Source organism: Dipodomys merriami, unplaced genomic scaffold (assembly GCF_024711535.1).
Source record: "Dipodomys merriami isolate MVZ:Mamm:240054 unplaced genomic scaffold, mDipMer1.0.p SCAF_77, whole genome shotgun sequence".
Lineage (NCBI taxonomy): Eukaryota > Metazoa > Chordata > Mammalia > Rodentia > Heteromyidae > Dipodomys > Dipodomys merriami.
Genome location: NW_027206368.1, coordinates 2645257 through 2660358, shown reverse-complemented (window position 1 = coordinate 2660358; position 15102 = coordinate 2645257).

Here is a 15102-nt window from a genome sequence, read left to right as displayed (position 1 = left end):
CTCATCCTAACCCTCACCCTAAACCTAACCCTAACCTTAAACGTTACCCTGACACTAACCCTAATCTTCACCCTCAACCTAGCCCTCAACCTAACCCTACTCATAACCCTAAACCTCATCCTAACCCTGAACCTAACCGTAATCCTAACTCTCACCCTAACCTTGACCCTAACCCTGAACCTAACCCTAACCCTCATCCTAACACGTACACTCACCCTAACACTAACCCTATCCTAATCCTAACACTAACCCTAACCCTCACCCCCAACCTCACCGTAACAGTAACCCTAAACCTAACGCTAACAATAAACCTAACCCTAACCCTAACCCTCACTCTAACCATAACCCTCACCATAACCCTAAGCTCACCGTAACACCTTCACCCTAACACTAAGCCTAACCCTAACACTAACCCTCACACTAACCCTAACCATCACCCTAACACTAAACCTCACCCTAACACTAACCCTAAACCTAACCCTCACCTTAGCCCTCGCCCTAACCCTAACCATCATCCTCACCCTAAACCTCACACTAACCATAACACTTATCCTGAATCTAACCCTCACTCTCACTGTAACCCTAACCCTAACCCTCAAGCTAACTGTGACCCTCACCCTTACCATAAACCTCACCCTCAGCCTAACCCTCAACTTTACCCTTACCGTCACCCCCACCCTGACCCTAAACCTAACCCTAACCCTAACCCTAACTCTACCCCTAAACCTCACCCTCACCCTAACCCTAACTCTAACCTTAACCCTAACACTAAACCTCACCCTAAACCTATCCCTAACCCTTATCCTCAACCAAACACTCCCCCTAACCCTAAGCCTAAGCCTAACCCTTACCCTAACCCAAACCCTCACCCTAGCCCTCACCTTACCCTAATCCTAAACCTAACCCTCATCCTAACACTCATCCTAACCCTAACCCTAACCATTATCATAATTCTAACCATCACCCCCGCCCTCACCCTCAGCCTAACACTAAGCCTAAGCCTAAGCCTATCCCTCACACTCACCCTCACCCTAACCCTAATCCTAACTCTAACTCTAACATTAACCCTAAACCTCAACCTAAACCCCACCCTAACCTTAACCCTAAAACTAATCCTAACCCGAACCCTCAACCTAACCCTCCAACTAGACCTAAACCTAACCCTAAACCTCACCCTCACCCTAACTCTAATCCTAACCCTAAACCTAAAACTCACCCTAACCCTAAACCTAACCCTCACCCTCACCCTCACCATAACTCTAACCCTAACCCTAAAAATAACACTAATCCAAACCCTAAACCTAACCCTAACCCTAACCTTAATGCTAACACTCACCCTCAACCTAACCCTAATCCTAACCCTAACCCTCATCCTAAACCTAAACCTCACACTCACCGTAACCCTAACCCTGATCCTAAATATCACCCTAAACCTAACCCTCATCCTAACACTTACACTCACCCTAACACTAACCCTAATCCTCACCCTCAACCTAACCATCAACCTAACCATAATTGTAACCCTAATCCTCATGCTAACCCTCACCCTAACCGTAATCCTAACCCTCATCTTAACTCTAACCCTAACCCTCAACCTAACCCTAACCTTCACGCTCACCATAACCCTAAACCTAACCCTCACCCTAAACCTAAACTTAACCTGAACCCTAACACTCAAGCTAACCCTAACCCTAACGCTCAACCTAAAGCTAACACTCACCTTCACCCTCTCCCTTACCCTAAACATAAGCCTAAGCCTAACCCTAACCCTAAACCTCACACTCACCCTAACCATTACCCTAATCCTAATCCTAACCCTAAGCCTAATCCTCACGCTCAACCTTAACCCTCACTCTAAAACTAACCCTAACCCTAACCCTCAACCTCAGCCTCACCCTTACCCTAACTCTAACCCTGAACCTCACACTCACCCTAAACCTAACCCTAACCCTAAACCTAAACCTCACCCTAACACTAACCCTAAACCTCACCCTCAGCCTAGCCCTCACCGTAACCCTAACCCTAACCCTCATACTAAACCTCACCCTAAAACTAACCCTAACCCTCAACCTAACACTAATCATAACCCTAACCCTCAACCTAACCCTAAACCTCAGCGTACCCCTTACCTTAACCATCACCCTAAACATAAAATTAAACCGAATCAGAATTCTAAACATAACCCTAACCCTAACAATCACCTTAACCCTAACCCTAAATTTCACCCTCATCCTAGACCTCACACTAACCCTAATCCTAACCCTAACCCTCATCCTAACCCTCCCCCTAATCCTTACGCTAACCCTCACCCTAAACCTAACACTCACACTCAACCTAAGACTCAGCCTAACCCTAAGCCTAAACCTAATCCTAACCCTAACCATAAACCTCACACTCACCCTAACCCTAACCCTAATCCTAACCTTAACCTGAACCCTCACCTCACCCTAACCCTCACCCTAACCCTAACCCTAAACCTAACACTAACCCTAACCCTAACCCTCACCCTCAGCCTCAATCTAACCCTAACTCTAACCCTAAACCTAACCCACACCATAACCACAACTCTAACCCTAACCCTAAACCTAACCCTCAAACTATCACTCACCCTAACCCTAATCCTAACCCTAACCCTCATCCTAAACTTCCCCATATCCCTAACCCTAACCCTCACCCTAACCCTAACCCTAACACTCACACTCACACTCAGCCAAACCCTAAGCCTAAACCTAATCCTAACCCTAACCCTAAACCTCACACGCACCCTAAACCTAACCCTAATCCTAAACTTATCCTTAACCTTAACCCTAACTCTAACCCTCACCCTAACCCTAACACTAAACCTAACACTAACCCTAACCCTAAACCTCACCCTAAGCCTTACCCTAACCCTAACTCTAACCCTAAAGCTCACTATCACCATTACCCCAACCCTAACCCTAACCCGAAACCTCACCCTAACACTAACCCTAACCCTAATCCTAACCCTAAACCTCACCCTCATCCTAACCCTATCCCTAACCCTAAAACTCACCCTAACCCTAATCTTGAACCTCACCCTCAAAGATATGGTAACTCTAGCCCTAACCCTAACAATAACACTAAACTTAACCCTAACCCTCACACTTACCCTCAGCCTCACCCTCACCGCAAATGAAACCCTAACCATAACACTAACAATAACCCTAACCCTAAGCCTAACCCTAAACCTAACTCTAATCCTCACCCACAGTCACCCTCAGCCTAACCCTAAGCCTAACCCTAACCCTAAGCCTAACCCTCAACATAACTCTCACACTAACTGTAACCCTAAACCTAAACCTAAATCTAACCCTAAACCTAACCCTAAACATCAGCCTCAACTGCACCCTAATACAAACCGTAACCCTAACCCTCAACCTAACTCTAAGCCTAACCCTAACCCTAACCCTAAGCCTCACACTCACACTCACCCTAACCCTAATCCTAAACCTAACCCTATCCCTCACCCTAAACCTCACCCTAACCCTCAACCTAGCCCTTACCCTAACCTTAACCCTAACCCTAAACCTCATCCTAAATTGACAGTAACCATAACCGTAACCCGAACCCTAACCCGAACCCTAACCCTCACCCTCATGCTCGGCCTAAGCCTAAACCTAAGCCTAACCCTAACCCTCACCCTAACCCTAACCCTAACACTAACCCTAACTCTAACATTAAAGCTCACCCTTACCCTAACACTAACTCTAACCCTAACCCTAACCCTAACACTAACCCTCACCCTATCACTAACCCCAACCCTAGAACTAACCCTCACACTTACCCTAACCCTAAACTCACCATAAACCTAAAACTAACTCTAACCCTCAACCTAACCCTAACCTCACGCTTAACCTAACCCTAACCTCACGCTCAACGTAACCCTAACCCTAACCCTGACCCTCATCCTATTACTCTCAGCATAACCCTAACCCTCACCCTAACACTTACCCTCACCTTAACACGAACCCTAATCCTAATCCTAACCCTAAACCTAAGCTTCACCCTCACAGTAACCGTAACCCTAACCCTAACCCTAACAAAAACCCTAACCTTAACCCTAATCCTCTCCCTAACCATTACCCTCACGCTAAACCTAACCCTCACCCTAACACTTACCCTCACCTTAACACTAACGGTAACCCAAACACTAAGCCTCACACTAACCCTAACCATCACCCTAACCCTATACCTCACCCTCACACTAACCCTAAACCTCAACCTAACCTTAGCCCTAACCCTAACCTTAACAATCATCCTCACGGTAAACCTCACACTAACCCTAACACTAATCCTCAATCTACACCTCACCCTCAACGTAACCCTAACCCTAACCCTAACCCTAACCCTCAACCTAACCCTAACCCTAACCCTTACCGTAACCCTCACCCTCAGTCTAAACCTCACCTTACCCTTAGTGTCACCCCCACCCCAATCCTCACCCTAAGCCTAACACTCAGCCTAACATTAACTCTACTCCTAAACCTCACCCTCACCCTAACCCTAATTCTAACCCTAACCCTAACACTAAACCTCACACTAACCCTAACCCTAAACCTCACACTCACCATCACGCTCAGCTTAACCCTAAGCCTAAGCTAAACCCTAACCCTAACCCTCACCCTCACCCTAGCCCTCACCCTAAAACAAATCCTAACCGTAACCCTCAATCTAACCCTAACCCTCAACCTCACCCTAACCCTAAATTTAACCCTAAACCTAAACCTAACCCTAACCATCAACCTCACATTAACCCTACCCTAACCCTCACCCTAACCCTAAACTTAACCCGAATCCTACTCTCCCCTAACCATAACGCTAACTCTCACCCTAACACTAACCCTAAACCTCACCCTCACTCTAGCCCTCACCCTAACCCTAATCCTAACCCTAACCCTCATCCTAACCCTGCCCCTAAACCTTAAACTAACCCTCAGACTAACCCTAACTCTCACCCTCAACCTCAACATCAACCTAACCCTAATCCTAACCCTAAACCTAACCCTAACACACAAACTCACTCTCACCCTAAACCTAATCCTAACCCTAACCCTCACCCTCACCCTCACCCTCAGTGTAACCCTAACCCAAACCCGAACCCTAACCCTAACACTCACAATCACCCTAAACCTTACCCTAATCCTAATCCTAACCTTAACCCTAACCCTCACCATCAGCCTCACCTTAACCCTAATTCTAACCCTAAACCCCACCCTCACCCTGTCCCTAAACCTAACCCTAACCCTAAACCTCACCCTAACCCTAACCCTAAACCTGACCCTCACCCTAGCCCTCACCCTAAACCTAATCCTAAACCTAACACAAATCCTAACCCTCCCCATAACCCTAACACTTACCATCACCGAATCCTAACCCTCACTCTCACCCTAAACCTCAGCCTATCCCTAAGCCTAACCCTAACCTTAACCCTAACCCTCACACTCACCATAACCCTAACCCTAATCCTAATCCTAATCATAACCCTAACCCTCACCCTCAGCCTAACCCTCACCTTAAACCTAACCCTAAACCTAACACTAACACTATCCCTAAACCTCACCCTCACCCTCACCATAACACTAACTCTAACCTAAACCTCACCCTCACCCTAACCCTAACACGAACCATAACCCTAAACTTCACCCTAAAACTAACCCTAAACCTAACCCTCACCTTAGCCCTCACCCTAACCCTGACCGTCATTCTCACCCTAAACCTCACACTAACCCTAACACTTATCCTCACTCTAACCCTCACCCTCACTCTAACCCTAACCATAACCCTCACCCTAACCCTAACACTAAACCTTACCATAACCCTCACCTTCAGCCTAACCCTCACCTTAACCTAACCGTCACTCCCACCCTAACACTCAACCTAACCCTAACTCTAACCTTAAACCTCACCAACACCCTAACCCTAACTCTAAACCTACCCCGAACACTAACCCTCACCCTAACCCTAATCTTAACCCTTATCCTCACCCAAACGCTCAGCCTAACCCTAAGCCTATGCCTAAAACTTACCCTAACCCACACCCTCATCCTAGCCCTCACCCTAACCCTAATCCTAACCCTAACCCTCATCCTAACCCTCACCCTAACCCTAACCCTAACCATCACCCTAGCCCTAATCCTCACCCCCACCCTCACCCTCAGCCTAACCCTAATCCTAAGCCTAAGCCTAACCCTAACCCTCACACTCACCCTCACCCTAACCCTAATCCTAACCATAACTCTAAACCTAAACCTCCACCTAAACCTCACCCTAACCTTAACCCTAAAACTAACCCTAACCCAAACACTTGATCTAACCCTCCAACTAACACTAAACCTATCCATAAACCTCACCCTCACCCTAACCCTAATCCTAACCCTAAACCTAAAACTCACCCTAACCCTAAGCCTAACCCTCACCCTCACCCTCACCCTAACACTCACCATAACTCTAACCCTAACCCTAACAATAACACTAATCCTAACCTTAAACCTAACCCTAACCCTAATGCTAACACTCACCCTCACCCTAACCCTAATCCTAACGCTAATACTCAACCTCACTCTAACCCTAAACCTCACCCTAACCCTCACCCTTACACTAATCCTCAACCTCACCATAACCCTAACCCTCATCCTAACCCTCATCCTAAACCTAACCCTAAACTTAAACCTTACCCTAACACTAACCCTAATCCTCACGCTCACCCTAGCCCTCAACCTAACCCTAATTGTAACCCTAATCCTCATCCTAACCCTCACCCTAACCCTAATCCTAATCCTCACCCTAACCCTAAACTTTACCTGAACCCTAAATCTCAAGCTAACCCTAACCCTAACCCTCAACCAAAAGCTAATCCTCACACTCACACTCTCCCTCAGCCTAATCATAAGCCTAACCCTAAACCTAAACCTAAGACTACCCCTCACCCTCACCTTAACCGTCACCCTAACCCTTACATTAACACTAACCCTAACGCTAACCCTCAACCTCAGCCTCACCCTTACCTAACTCTAAGCTTAAACCTCACCCTCACTCTAACCCTAACCCTAACCGTAAACCTCACCCTAACCCTAAACCTAAACTTCAACCTCAGTGTAGCCCTCACCCTAACCCTAATTCTAGCCCTCATCCTAACCCTCACCCTAAAACTAAATCTAACCCTCACCCTCACCCTAACCATAATAATAACCTTAAGCCTCAACCTATACATAGCCCTCACCCTCACTCTCACCGTAACCCTTACCTAACACACACCCTAAACCTAAACTTAACCCGAATCCTAAATCCTAACCCTAACCCTAACCCTAACACTCACCCTAACCCTAAACCTCACCCTCAACCTAGCCCTCAACATTACCCTAATCCTAACCCTAACCCTCATCCTAACCCTCCCCCTAACCCTTACCCTAACCCTCACCCTAACCCTAACCATCACCCTCAACCTCACCCTAAGCCAACTCTAAATCAAACCCTAACACACACACTCTCTCTCACCCTAACCCTAATCCTAACCCTTACCCTCACCCTCACCCTCACCCTCAGTGTAACCCTAAGCTTAATCCTAACCCTAACCCTAACACTCACACTCACCCTAACCCTTATCTTAATCTTAATCCTAACACTAACCCTCACCCTCACCCTCAGCCTCACCTTAAGACTAACTCTAACCCTAAAACTGACCCTCACCCTAACCCTTACCCTAACCCTAAACCTCACCCTCACCGTAGCCCTCACCCTAACACTAATCCTAACTCTAACAATCATCCTAACCCTTCCCATAACCCTCACCCTAACCCTCACCCTAACCCTAAACCTCATCCTAAACCTGACACTAATCATAAACCTAACCCTCATGCTAATCCGAACCCTAACCTTCACCCTCATGCTCAGCCTACCTAAGCCTAAGCCTAACCCTCACCCTAACCCTCACCCTAACCCTAACCCTCACCCTCACCCCAACCCTCAGCCTAACCCTAACCATAACCCTAACCCTCACACTCACACTCACTCTAACCATAACCCTAATTCTAATCCTAACCCTAATCATACACTCAGCCTCAGCCTAACCCTCACCCTAACCCTAACCCTAAACCTAACACTAACCCTAAACCTAACCCTAACCCTAACCCTAAACTTCACCCTAACGCTAACCCTTAACATCACCCTCACCCTAGCCCATACCCTAAACCGAAATCTAACCATAACCCTCATCCTAACCCTTCCCCTAAACCTAACCCTCACCCTCAACCTCACCCTCAGCCTAACCCTAAGCCTAACCCTAAACCTAACCCTAATACACACAATCACCCTCACCCTAAAACTAATACTATCCGTACACCTAACCCTAACCCTAACCCACCCATTAACTCTCATCCTAACCCCAACCCTAACACTAACCCTAACTCTCAACCTAACCATCACCCTAACCTTAACTCTAACCCTAAACCTCACCCTCACCCTAACACTAACACTAACCCTAACCCAAACACTAAACCTCACCCTAACCCTAACCCTAACCCTCACCCTCACTCTCACCGTAACCTTAACCCTAAACCTAACCCTAACAATAACCCTAATCCTAAACCTCCCCCGAACCATAGCCCTCACCCTAACCCATACCCTCACCCTAACACTTACCCTCACCCTAACACTAACCCTAACCCTAACACTAACACTCACACTAATCGTAACCCTCACCCTAATCCTAAACCTCACCCTAACCCTAACCCCAACCCTCACCCTCACCCTAGCCCTCACCCTAACACTAATTCTAAACTTAAACCTCACCCTAACCCTAACACTAAACTTAACCCTGAACCCCACCCTAACCCTAACCCTAACCCTCACCCGCACCCTCAACCTCACTGGAACTCTAACCTTAACACTAACCCTAACCCCAACGATCACCCTAACCCTAACCTGAACCCACACCCTCAACCTCAGCCTAATTCTAAGCCTACCCCTAAAGCTCAACCTAAAACTAAACTTTACCCTCACCCTCAACCTCATGGTAACTCTAAACCTAACCCTAACAATAACACTAACCCTAACCCTAAATCTAACCCTCACCCTCAGCCTCAACCTCACCGCAAACTTAACCCTAACCATAACACTAACAATAACCCCAACCCTAACACTAATCCTAACCCCCGCCCTCACCCTCAGACTAACCCTAAGCCTAACTGTAACCCTTACCCTCACCCTAAATCTAAGCCTAACCATAACCCTAAACTTAACACAAACCCTAACCCTAAACGTAGCCCGAAATCTAACCCTAAACCTAAACATAATCCTCAGCCTCACCCTCACCATAATCCAAACCCTAACCCTAACCGCACCCTAACTCTAAGTCTAACTCTAACCCTAAACATCACACTCACCCACACCCTAACCCTAATCCTAAACCGAAACCTATCCCTAACCCTAAACCACATCCTAACACTTAACTTAACCTTAACCCTACCTCTCACGCTAACACTAACCCTAAACCTCACCCTAACCCTAACCCTCACCCTCACCCTCACCCTCAAACTCACCCGCACCCTCACACTCACAGTATCTCTAACCCTAACCCAAACCCTAACCCTAACACTAAACGTCACCCTAACCCTAACCCTAAACATCACACTCACCCTAGCCCTCACCCTAACCCTAATCCTAACCCTAACCCTCATCCTAACCCTCCTCATAACCCTAACCCTAACCCTCAACCTAACCCTAACCCTCATCCTCACCCTCAACTTCAGCCTAACCCTAAGCCTAACGCTAACCCTAACCCTAAACCTAACCCTAACCCTCACACTCACCCGCTCCCTCACCCACAAAGTAACTCTAAACCTAAACCTAACCCTAACCCTAAACCTAACTCTCACCCTCACCCTCACCCTAACAATAACTCTATACCTAACTCTCACCCTACCCCTCCACCTAACCTTATACCTAACCCTAAACCTCACCCTCACCCTAACCCTAACCCTAACCCTAAACCCCACCTTAAACCTTACCTTATCCCTAACCCTAAACCCCACCCTAACCGTAAACCTAACCCTCACTCTCACCCTCACCCTCACCATAACTCTAACACTAACCTTAACAATAACACTAACCCTAACCCTAACCATCACCCTAACCCTAATCCTCACACTCACGCAGATGCTCAGCCTAACCCTACGTCTTAGCCTACACCTCAAACTAACCCTCACACTCACGCTCATGCTCACCCTAACCCTAACCCTAACCTCAGCCTAACCCTCCCCCAAACCCTAACTCTAACCCTAAACCTAACCCTCACCGTAACCCTAACCCTAACCCTAATCCTAAACCTCACCCTAACACTAACCTTCACTCTCACTCTCAACCTCACTGTAAATCTAACCCAAACCCTAACAATAACAGTAACCCTAACCCTAACCCTAACACTAACCAAAACCCTCACCCTCAGCCTCATGCTCACTGAAAACTTAACTCTAACCATAACACTAACAATGACGCTAACCCTAAGGCTAACCCTAATCCTCAGCCCCACCATCTCCCTCACCCTAACCATAACTTAACCCTAAACCTAAACGTAACCCTAACCCTCACTGAAACCCTAAACCTAACCTTAACCCTAACACAAACCATAACCCTAAACCAAAACATAAACCTAATCCTAATCCTCAGTCTCACCCTCACCCTAACCAAAACCCTAACCCTAAACCTCACCCAAACCCTAAGCCTAACCCAACCCTAACCCTCACACTGACCCTCACCCTAACCCAAATCCTAAACCTAACCTTACTCTAACCCTAACCCTCACCCTAGCCCTCACCCTAAACCTAAACCTAAACCTCATCTTAACCCTCACCCTCACCCTAAACCTAATCCTAACCCTAACCCTAACCCTAACACTCAACCTAAACTCAACCCTCACCCTCACCCTCTCCCTCAGCCTATCCCTAAGCCTAAGCCTAACCCTAATGCTAAACCTCCCACTCACCCTAACCATTACCCTAATCCTAATCCTAAACCTAAGCCTAACCCTCACCCTCACCTTAACCCTCACCCTAACCCTAACTCTAACACTAAACCTAATCCTAAACCTCAACCTCAGCCTCACCCTTACCCTAAATCGAAACCTAAACCTAACCCTCACCCTAACCCTAACCCTAACCCTAAACCTGACCCTAACCCTAATCCTAAACCTCACCCTCAGCCTAGCCCTCACTCTAATCCTAATCCTAACCCTCATCCTAACCCTCACCCTAACACTAACCTAACCCTCACCCTAACACTAATCCTAACCCTAAGCCTCAACCTAACCCTAAACCTCACCCTCACCGTAACCCTTACCCTAACCCTCACCCTAAACATAAACTTAACCCGAATCCTAACTCTCACCCTAATTCTAACCCTAACCCTAACCCTCACCCTAACCCTAACCCTAAACCTCACCCTCACCGTAACCCTCACACTAAATCTAATCCTAACCCTAACCCTCATCCTAACTCTCCCACTAACCCTTACCCTAACCCTCAACCTAACCCTAACCATCACCCTCAACCTCACCCTCACCCTCAGTGTAACCCTAAGCCTAATCCTAACCCTAAACATAACCCTAACCCTAACAGTCACACTAACCCTTACCCTAATCCTAATCCTAACCCTAACCCTCACCCTCACCCTCAGGCTCACCTTAAGCTTAAGTCTAACCCTAAAACTCACCCTCAACCTAACCCTAACCCTAACCCTAAACCTCACCCTCACCCTAGCTCTCACCCTAACCCTAATCCTAACTCTAACAATAATCTTACCCTCCCCATAACCCTAAACCTAACCCTCACCCTAACCCTAATCCTCAAAGTCCAGTGCAAACTGAACAGACCAGCAAAGATACAGATTTCCAATCAGGTGGTCATATTTCCAACTCCACTACTTGGGACTTGGAGAGATCACATAGACTTGTTGTATCTTAGCTGCCATGTCATAAGCGGAGAATATAATAACTCCCTTCTCCTATTTGTGGATGTTGTTGTTGTTTTAATGGTTGTGTGTGGTGGAAGTACTGGGTTTTAACGCTTGGGTACTGTCCTTTAGTCTTTGTGTTCATGTCTGGTACTCTACCACTTGAGCCACAGATCCACTGGTGGCTTTTTGCTGCTTAATTGGAGTAAGAGACACAGGGACTCACCCTCACCCTCAGCCAAACCCTAAGCGTAACACTAATACTAACCCTAACTCTAACCTTCACACTCACCCTAACCCTAACCCTAATCTTAACCCTGAACCTCACCCTAACCCTAAACCTGACCTTCACCCTAGCCCTCACCCTAACCCTAATCCTAATCCTAACCCTCATCCTAAGCCTCCCCATAACCCTAAACCTAACCCTTACCCTAACCCTAACCCTCAGCCTCACACTAACCCTCATCCTAAATCTCACCCTAACCCTAAACCTCATCCTAAACCTGACACTAATCATAACCCTAACCCTCACCTTAACCTGAACCATAACCCTCACCCTCATGCTCGGCCTAAGCCTAAGCCAAAGCCTAACCCTCACCCTAACCCTAACCCTAACCCTAACTCTAACCCTAAATCTCACCCTCACCCTCACCCTAACACTAAATCTAACCCTAACCCTAACACTAACAATAACCCTAACCCTCACCCTAACCATAATCCTCACCCTAACCCTAAACCTCAACATAACACTTGCCCTAACCCTACCACTAACCCTTAAAATAGCCCTAACCCTAACCTCACCCTAACCAGAACCCTAACACGAACCCTCAACCTAAGCCTAACCTTCATGCTCAACTTAACCCTAACCCTAACCATAATCCTCACCCTAACCCTAACCCTCATCCTAACACTTACACTCACCCTAACACTAACCCTAATCCTAATCCTAACCCTAACCCTAACCCTCAAACTCACCCTCACCATAACCGTAACCATAAACCTTACGCTAAAAATAAACCTAACCCTAACTCTAAAACTCACCCTAACCATAACCCACACCATAACCCTAAGCTCACCCTAATACCCTCACTCTAACACTAACCCTAACCCGAACACTAACCCTTACACTAACCCTAACCATCACCCTAACCCTATACCTCACCCTATCACTAACCCTAAACCTCAACCTCAACTTAGCCCTCACCCTAATCCTAACCCTCATCCTCACCCTGAACCTCAAACTAACCCTAACACTTACCCTCAATCTAACCCTCACCCTCACTCTAAACCTAAGCCTAACCCTCACCCTAACCCTAACCTTCACCCTTACCATAACCCTCACCCTCAGTCTAACCCTCAAATTTACACTTACCGTTACCCCCACCCTAAACCTGACCCTAACCCTAACCCTCACCCTAACCCTAACCCTAACCCCTAAACCACACCCTCACTCTAATCCTAACTCTAAACCTAACCCTAACACTAAACCTCACCCTAACTCTAACTCAAAAACTTGTCCTCAACCAAACGCTCAGCCTAACCCTAAGCCTAAGCCTAACACTTACCCTAACCCACACCCTCACCCTTGCCCTCACCCTAACACTAATCCTAACCATAACCCTCATCCTAACACTCACCCTAACCCTAACCCTAAACATCACCCTAACTCTAAGCCTCACACCCACCCTCACCCTCAGCCTAACCCTAAGCCTAAGCCTAAGCCTAACCCTAATCCTCACACTCACCCTCACCCTAACCCAAATCCTAACCCTAACTAAACACTAACCCTAAACCTCAACCTAACCTTAACCCTAACCCTAACCCGCCCATTAACTCTCAACCTAAACCTAACCCTAACACAAACCATAAACCTAACCCTAACCCTAACCCTCACCCTAACACTTTCACCCTAACACTAACCGTAACCCTAACACTAACCCTCACACTAACCCTAACCATCACCCTAACCCTAAACTTCACCCTAACACTAACCGTAAACCTCAACCTCACCTTAGCCCTCAGCCTAACCCTAACCCTCATCCTCACCCTAAACCTCACACTAACCCTAACACTTATCCTCAATCTAACCCTCACTCTCACTCTAACCCTAACCCTAAACCTCACCCTAACCCTAACTCTCACCCTTACCATAACCCTCACCCTCAGCCGAACCTCAACTTTACCCTTAACGTCACACCCACCCGGACCCTCATCTTAACCCTAACCCTCACCCTAACACTAACTCTACCCCTAAACCTCACCCTCAACCTAACCCTAACTCTAACCCTAACTCTAACACTAAACCTCACCCTAACCCTAACCCTAACCCTTATCCTCAACCAAAGGCTCAGCCTAAACCTAAGCCTAAGCCTAAAACGTACCCTAACCCACACCCTCACCCTAGCCCTCACCCTAACCCTAATCCTAACCATAACCATCATCCTAACCCTCACCCTAACCCTAAAACTAACCATCACCTTAATTCTAATCCTCAACCCCACCCTCACACTCAGCCTAACCCTAAGCCTGAGCCTAAGATTAAACCTCACCCTAACCCTCACCCTCACCCTCACCCTAACCCTAATCCTAACCCTAACTCTAACACTAAACCTAAACCTCAACCTAACACTCACCCTAACCTTAAACCTAAAACTAACCCTAACCATAACCCTCGACCTAACCCTCCAACTGACCCTAAACCTAACCCTAAACCTCACCTCACCATAACCCTAATCCTAACCCTAAACCTGAAACTCACCCAAACCCTAAACCTAACCCTAACCCTCACCCTAACCCTAAAACTACCCCTCAGCCTAACGCTAACCTTCACCATCAACTCAACCCTGTTGCTAACACAAATGCTAACTCTCAACCTAAGCTTCAACCTAACCCTTACCTTCAACATAACCCTATCCCTTACCCTCTCTCTAACCCGCACCCTACACCTTCCCCTCACCCTAAGCATAACCCTAACCCAAACCCTAAAACTAACCCTAACCTTCACCCTAACCCTCACCCTAACTCTCACCCTAACCTAACCCTAACCCTCACCCTAACCCTAAACGTAACCCTAACCCTCACCCTCACCGTAACTGTCATCGTAACCCTTACCCTCACCCTATCCCTAAACCTAACAAT